Here is a 6,450-nt window from a genome sequence, read left to right on the forward strand (position 1 = left end):
CCTCGGAGTTTAGGTAATTAATCTTTCTCAGGCATGATCATATATCTTCGAGTCCAGGTGCTGGTTAAGATATTGTGCTCTATCCAAACCACCAGATTGTAGGCAGATGGTAGAGTTCTTACATGTTCTACAAAAGAAATTTCTCGACTTTCTCATGTTTTACTATATTGTAAAACATTGATCATACAATAATCATACATGTAAATCATATTTTCAATATTCTCCAAACACCAAAAATTGGTTATATGTCTATAATAAATATACGACATAATAAAAAAAATTATACCATTACACCTTTTATATTTTTTTTTTTCCTTTCATGTGGTCAAATAATTATATTTAATGTTATGTATGATAGATAAACTTGAAAAAAAATTAAAATATTAATAAGTGATTTTCTAATTTTTTTTTTCATGATATAAGTATACACCAAAAAAATATTTTCTAACTGTTTTTTATGATATTATTGAACATCATAAATTAATCAACCTTTCATGAATCTATTTTCTTAGGGGGGAAAAAAACTATTTTTAAGCAAGCAAACAATGCTTTAGTGTTTAAGCTGCTCCTAGAAGGACCATAGCCTTGGCGTTTTCTGTCTCCATTATTAGCATATTTTGAGCTTAATTTGCGTTACCTCCTCCTCTTTGATCGGTGGTTTCAGATCCATGATACTATTTTTTTTCTTCTTCTTTCTTTTGCTATAGTTTTAAATATTTTATTTATGAATTTTTGTTTTGTACTGTGTTTGTTCTGAGTTAATGTAATTCATTTGCATTGTCTCCAGAGAACGTAGCATGGTGACAAAGAGCTTGAGATCTGCACAGCAGGTCTTGAGTTCGAGTCAGGACGTGCACCTCTTGTAAGAGCCTGGGACAACCGGGGTTTTACTTACTCATCTGGGCCCACAAAGTGCGCTTTTCAGATGGTAGGTTTCCTCAAATAAAAAAAAAAAGTAATTCATTTGCACCGATTTATCATCCCTTAAGATTGAGGTATTATAGAGTAATGATTGAATTTTTTTTTAATTAAAAATATTTTAAAAATTTTAAAAAGAAATTCTTACACATATTAAAATCCCTTAAAAAACATAATTTTAATATTTTATAGAGTAAAATATAATTTAAAAAGCGGTTTGAAAAAATAAGTTCAAGCACAAATCATCTATATCGATCGAAGGTGAAGGTATTAGGGCATAGCGTGGTGGCAAAGAGCTTGAAATCTGCACAGCAGGTCTCGAGTTCGGGTCAGGACGTGCATCTCTTGTAAGAGTCTGGGACAGCCGGGGTTTTACTTACTCACCTGGACCCACAAAGTACGCTTTCTAGAAAGTGGGGTTTCCTCGAATCAAAAAAAAAAAAGTACTAGGATCTCGCAAAATGGATCTGAACCTGGGAGGCAATATTTTTTTGCTAGATGTATGATTTTATGTGGATCCTCTACGCATGCACGCCTTAATTTATCAAATAATTATTCGAAATAAATAATTATAAAGATGCTGTCGCGGGTTTTTCTTTTATTTATTTTTTAATTTTTCTCATTAATAGTCGAGAAGAACTTGAGAAAAAAGTGGATCACATGCTGGGATATGGGATCCGGCCGAAAGAAAGGTTCAACGTGAGGGCAGATTATTGAGAGAATATATACAGTACAGTGAGAATTAGGATCTGAGATTTGAGTAGGCATAGAATCCAGGGTTGCAGGTCAACCCTAGAGAGAGGGAGTCTCGTAGCAAAAATAATTATAAGAAATTGGAGGCTGCTTCGTTCCAGAGAACGAACAAGGAAAAAGGAAAAAAAAATTAATCCTTCAAATTTAGAGGTGGTTTGTATTGTTTTCTTTTTTATTTTTTAAAATCAAATTTGAAAATATAAATAAAAAGATTTGTTTGTCTTTGTTTTTTATTTTATTAAAAAATAAGAAATCAATAACCAGTCCATTAAAATTTTTCAAAAACAAATAAAATAGTTGTCGATTGTTGTTGGCTTTTTTTTCAGCAAAAAATTTCAAGACAAGCTAGTTTTGGGTTTTTGTTTTAAAAAATATGAAAGCAAAAATTAAATAGAAAATAAAAACAATAAATGATGTGAGATTAAGGATCATTTAGTTTTATTAGTTGAAGGTAGGCAAACTGAATTAATTAAACTTATACTTAATTATGGATCCAATCCTCGAGCTCATGCATGGTCACATGGGCACCAATTATTGAGATTTGAGTGTTTTCTCGAGGAGACTTTCCTTGTCAATGATCATTCAAATCTAAAACTAGACTATGAATAATTTTTTTTAAATAAAATATTTAGTTTTATTTAATTTTATGATTCATATACTTTTCAAAAGTATTTTTTACTATTAACATAAATACATGAAAAATATTTAAAAACATTAAAAATTATTAATTATTTTTTTAAGTAAATATTCTTTTAAAAAACACCTAAAAAAACAAAAGTTTTTGAGTGAGGAACGACCGGTTCATTTTTTTAACTGAATTAGGAAATAAATTTAATTAAAATACGAGAATATTCTTTTCGAAATAAAACCAAGTACAGAAATAAATCGATGAAATGAGTGGGGTACGTACGACTGTTCCTCTTGTTTTTTCTTGGCTGTCTGGTTCGGTAGAAGCGATAAGAGCTCCAACATTTCATGACGTGTACATATATATCTTTTTCTTTGACTTCACGGGTACGTGGACATAATTTATTTAGTTGTCAGGCTTCAGCCTCTTTGTTTTTTCGGTGTAATAGTGTTTTCTAAAATTAATTGATTTTTTTAAATTATTTTTTATATATTTTTAGATTATTTTAATATATTTTTAATAAAAAATACTTTAAAAAACATTCAAAATACTATTCATCGTAGTAAAACAAAGTTACAGTGGAATTAATCATGAACAAGACGACGACAGGGAAAATCTCTGTTGCTTGCATTGTGCATACATGTTAAAGATCGTGATTGTAATAATTGATTATAAATTCTAAGTATTTATTTTCTTCGACAAATCTATTTAATTCATCTTTGATTTGACTCGTCTATTATTATTGAACGAAAACCCAGGCAAGCAGGTAAATCTACATGGTCGGAGGATGTTAATATTTTCATAATATTAACAACAATAACATTATTATTATTATTATTATTTCATCTGAAAACATATCTCCACAATTTTTTTAATTTTTATAAAAGAAAATAGTTGACAAAAAAACATATTAGGGATTGAGAAAAAACAAAAAAATTATAGTTAATTGATTTTTTATTAAAAAATAATATAAATTATATTATGAGACCTCTCCAAACAGTTTAAAACTATTGGGTTGAAATGGTTCTTTGACATGATATCAAAACCTTGATAATTAAATAGTCACGAGTTCAAATTTCACCATCCCATTTATTTGATAAAAATTAAGCATAAGATAGTGTGAATCTGTGCAAGTTTCAAGTTTAAAAATTAATCAAATTAGAAAAAAAGCTCTTGGCCAAATTAATTAGGAGTTTAATCTCTAAAATATTATTATTATTATTATTATTATTAGCCTTGAGTAGCTAGCTAGCTAGTAACTTTGAACTGGGGATCAATGCCATGTTCAAATTCTAGGCATGTGGGATTGATGTGCCACGTTCTATAATTTTATGAAGTAACAAGATATTAAATGTTTTAAAGAACAGTATGTTGAATAATTCTCCCCGTTGAAAAAAAACAAAAATAAAAAGCTTTCGTGGTTTCGAAGAAAACAAGGAGAAATTAAATATTCTTTCACGTTATAGGTTTGGCGGTCCGTGTGGGGACAAAGAACATGTGATGTAAACAGAGTGCCTACGTACACATGAGTCGGATCTTGTAATAATTATGTTGTCTATTAGTTTATCAAGATCCTCAGTTTAGGAGTTGCTCATCCAATGCATTTTTAATTATTGGTGTACAATGCCCCTTTTGTTTCTGTGGGATAAAAATTTTTGAAAAAAAATATTTTTTTATTTTAAATTAATTTAATTTATTATTTTTATATTGTTTGAATATACTGATATTAAAATAAAAATATTATTTTAATATATTTTTAAATAAAATATATTTTAAAAAACAACTGTTAACATAATATCAAACGGGTTCGATGCCTATAGTTCTAACTTTGATTGATTACGAAAGCTAATTGCATGATTAACAAAAACAAACAAAGATCATTTTCATACCTAGCATGGTTTTTTAAATATTTTTTTGATGATTTCAATATGGTATTTTGATATAAATATTTAAAAAATTCAAAAAAGTAATTTTAATATATTTTTAAATATAAAACACTTTTAGATCTTGTTTTTCAAAATATTTTTTACTTGAAAATATATCAAAATAATATTTTTTATTTTTTAAAAAATTATTTTTAACATTAACATATTATAACAATTTAAATACACTAAAAAAATCAAATTAAAACTGAAAAAATTTAAAAATCTCAAAAAAAGCATAATCATGCCCATTTGAACTTTTGAAGTAGAAGTTGAAGTCACCGGCATTGGTGTGAATTGTGATGCTTGTAATTAAAACATGTACAAGAGCGCCCTGTGGATCAAAAACGTGGTGGCTGAGTGATGTGATCCATGTCAGGTTCACATCCATCCATGAGACTAACTAACTTCACATAGCGTTCACATAGGCTACTATTGTGAAACCCCTGCGGGTCAGACACCTGTCAGAGATGCAGAGCTTAAGCCACGGTAAATAGCACGTGCATTATTATTGTGGCCATCCCCCTTCTCTGGCTTCTTTTCTACCACGTAGGACACACCTCCTTCAGGAGTCCTTTCAAAGAAAATTAAGCACACGCATATTAATAGTGGGACCTTCAACATAGATGACCCCTTTTTATTATTATTATTATCTGAATAAACCACTTAAATTTATTTCTTTGAATTTGTGTGGTGTTTGAGAGTGATGTATTTTTTTTATTTTAAGAATGTATTTTATTTGAAAAATATTAAAATAATTATTTTAATATATTTTTAAATAAAAAAAATATTATGGATATGAATATCTAAATGCAAGTGTGTTTTTAGATATGATGAAGGCTGTGGAAGGAGAATTTTGGACACAGTAGGTAACCCAAGCATGAAAACGTGTTCAATACTTTAGAGAGAATAATCATTTTAGGGTTAATTTCAATTTACTCCTTGAAATTTGAAAGGAATCTAATTTTTCTTTATGAGGGTTCGATTTCATCCATGTTTTTCATGACATTTCCATTAAAAATCAATGCTCCCTTTCGTTTTATCCAGGCTAATAAAAACAAGTTTTTCAATTCCTAGTCTTTTGAAATTTGATTAAATATATATTTTTTAAAAATATAATATTTAATCTTATCAAAGTCTTCAATGAAGCTCATCATGTCAAATCTCAAAAGTTTAATATTTTAAACAATTATGCTGGTTGATTCATGATTATAATTTAAGATTAAAATCTCAGGGAGGGAAAAAAAAATGGATTCGCCCCAAATATTACACAGTAAATTGAAAGGGAACCAATTTTTCAACACGCAGAAAGTGAGCTGTAAAAACTCTAATATTTTTTTTAATAAAAAAAACAAACGCCTTCTAATATCTTTGTTGGGTATTTTAATAATATCAATATTTATTCTATTCTTTAACATAACCAGGTTGAAAATCACCCACAAAACTTTTACTCATAATGCTTGTTTGGGTATGAAAACAAATAAAAAATTATAAAATTAATTAATTTCAAAGAGTGAAAATACCGTTTTTAAAATATTTATTTATTTTATACAAAGATAATATTTTTAGAATATAAAATTATATAGACTTAAAAATATTTGTATATGACCATTAATAAGATAATTATATTTTAAATTAAACTGAATAATTGTTATTCAGTTTTACCCTAACAGTGATAAATATAAAAAATAATTATAAAAATTAAAAGAAATAAACTCAAAATATTAAATAACAATTATTGAGTGTTTTTTAAGAATTCCTTTCAATATTCTAGAGATTTATTAAGTCGGTTCCATTTCGATTTACGCTACTCGTTCTATCAACATGTGATTAGGAATTTGATAAATGAATGCTCAATGTATTCTCTTATAAAAAAGATTGTTGTGTTAATTTAAACTTAATTTATACAAAGATTGCTCTCTTAAATGAGTACTCAGTGTATTCTCTTTATAAAACAGGGAAAAAAAAAACAAAACGACTTCACATTTAAGAATTGTATATATTTATTTCTTGTTTTATTTCATTTAATTAAATCATAAAATAACAACATTCCTCTAGGTCCAGGCTATTACTTCTATGAAATAATTGCTGCAAGTTAATCTATGTACATCATGATGTTTTGTTGTGAATAAAATTATAAGATATCCCAGGTAAACTAACAAGTCCCGAAAATTATAACACCATAGTTTTTTTATGTTGTCTTTACTCACAGCTTGTATATTATATTTT

This window comes from Populus nigra, chromosome 3 (genome assembly GCF_951802175.1).
Source record: "Populus nigra chromosome 3, ddPopNigr1.1, whole genome shotgun sequence".
Classification (NCBI taxonomy): domain Eukaryota; kingdom Viridiplantae; phylum Streptophyta; class Magnoliopsida; order Malpighiales; family Salicaceae; genus Populus; species Populus nigra.